Raw genomic sequence first — 2777 nt, 5'->3', positions numbered from 1 at the left:
TCACCTTATCCACACTTGAAGTAGATAAGATTTACGAGGAGGTAAATATCTTAAAATTTTATTTTTTTTTTATTATTCATTTCATTTAACTTTAAATTTTTACTAACAATATTTATTTTTTTGTTTTTAAGGTTGTCCCTAAGAAAAAGGGACGTAAGTTGGGGATTGGTTCCGTCAATGATGTTCTGAGAGCGACATCGTCTTATGCTCAGACACGGGAAGATGAAGTCACTGCGCTGCGTAGAGAGTCCGAGCAGCTGCGTAGAGAGTCCGCTCAGCTGCGTAATGAGAAATAATGAGATAGACTCGACGCGATCTGCATTCACAGCTCGTGTGGGTGGACTCGAGGGCTTCTTGGACGTTGTAGCGGCCACAAATCCGGAATGAGAGTCCTTGTTGAGGAACATGCGACGACAAAATCCCATTTCAGGCGAGTCATCATCCGACACACATCCCGAGGCGGATGTAGAGAGGAGGAGTGTTGAATTCTATCGGGCGATGAGCAACTCTTAGTTCTTTTTTTCGGTTGTTGAATTATAAATTCAAAACTTATTTATATATAAAATATTTTGGTATTGATTTTTTGTTAAAAAATTAATTTTAATAATAAATTAAATAATTTTAATTGTTATTTTTAATTATATTTTTAAATTCTGTAAAATAAAAAAAACAAAGTAAATTCGTAGCTAATTTACGACCTATTTGGAAACTTTACGAGGAAATGACGAAGAAGAATAAACGAGTATTTTACGAGGAAACATTTACGAGGAAATGACGAGGAAAAATAAACGAGTATTTTACGAGGAAATACTTTTGTGGTACTTACGTGTACTTTACGAGGAAACACTTTCGAGATATTTACGTGTAGTTTACGAGGAACACCTTACGAGATATTTACGAGGAAATATAGCGACCTCCTTACGTGGAATATTTACGTGGTCTTTACGATGAAATGATGTACTTCGTCTTTACGACGAAATATTTTCCTCGCTAAGTTACGAAGAATTGGCGAGGAAATATGCGTTACGACGAACGAGTAACGACGAAACGTGTTTCCTCGCTAATTCCTTGTAAAACCTCTTTTACGACGAACTCACGAGGAATACCACTGTCGTTAATCTCATGTTTTCCTTTTTCTCGCTAAGTTACGACGAATTGGCGAGGAGATATGCGTTACGACGAACGAGTAACGACGAAACGTGTTTCCTCGCGAATCCTCTTTTACGACGAACTCACGAGGAATACCGTCGTTGTTAAACTTATGTTTTCTTGTAGTTATCATGTGTACATTTTAAATAAAATCATGTTGTAATTAAAGAACCAAACCTTTAATTCTAACATGTTTTTCTCTGATAAAATTTGTGTCTAATCAACATTTCAGTGAACTACGTATATGGGATGCAATATGAGTGTTAAACAGCGAATGCTCAAAATGAAAACAGCTCCCCACATATGGTCTCGAAATATCGCTAATATCATAATGCCACTATATTGACATTTGATCTTAATCATTTCTAAGGGGTGGGGGGTTTGATAAAACGTTGTTGTGATTACACCTATATGATAAAAAAGGAAATATTGAACTGACCCACATGAAAAATTTGCTAACAAGTGTCACTGCAATAGCCCCTTGTATATTAATAAAGAATCATTTAAAAGTTATAACTTTAAATCTGTATTAATTTAAAAAGCGTTTTGCTTAAATGTCATTTAATTAAGGTATTAATTAGGCTTACATGACAATATAAGAAACAATTGAAAAATTAGTAAGTCCAAGATTCAATTGTTAAGAAAACTTATATTAATCCAAACATAAATGTATATGATAAACTTAATACTCGGCGATTTCATTAATTTAATATTCGGACTAATATATATACTGTATATGGAACACATTGAAACATATTTTATGATTATGTCATTCAAATATGGTCATATCATGTATTCTACAGATCATTCGAATATGGTTTCATTTGGAAATTTGATCATATCATGCGTTCTACAAATCACAGAATGAATTAGCAGTCCAATGTGTTTTTGTATAGTAACATACATTGCTGACAATCAGTCTAAATTCATTATAAAGCCAAGGAATAGGGTGTGATCTTCGTATAATATTCAAGCAGTGGTTGTATCCGAGTATATAGAACGATGGAATATATTTCAGACCAATATCAATGGAAAATATAATGGATATCCGGTTTATACTATTTCAATGTTGGTTAAGATTTATTTAAATTTCAATTTAACCGAACTGTAGTCAGTAAATAATATTATTGTATCAAATTTATGGACCGTGTAACACACTCATATACTTAGGGGAATTTAGGCAATTATATATTATGTCTTTAGTCAACAAAGAAATAAATAAATACACATATCTAGATCCACAAACTATTATATACATCAAAAATATATGCTTGATCGTCACTTCACCTTGAGCAAAACACCGTAATTTATATTCAATACTAATAAAATTTTGGCACCAAGTAATGTCATTGCCCAAAAAACTCGGAAGCTAGAGAAAAAATATAGTATACTAGATTAAGACCCGCGCCTTGCGCGGAATAAACATTATATATATAAATTATTTTATGTATTATATGTTCTTACATATTATGAAATAATAAATATATATTGAATAATTAAAAGTCAGTAACTATTACATATATAATTAAATTGGTGCGAATGTATAAATCAATTTTATTAATCCAAACATTTTTTTAAAAAAATTTGATAGGATATGTAATTAAATTTAAATGATATTAACATACATA

The sequence above is a fragment of the Brassica oleracea genome, chromosome C4, assembly GCF_000695525.1.
Source record: "Brassica oleracea var. oleracea cultivar TO1000 chromosome C4, BOL, whole genome shotgun sequence".
Taxonomy (NCBI): domain Eukaryota; kingdom Viridiplantae; phylum Streptophyta; class Magnoliopsida; order Brassicales; family Brassicaceae; genus Brassica; species Brassica oleracea.
Note: the sequence above shows the minus strand (reverse complement) of the source record.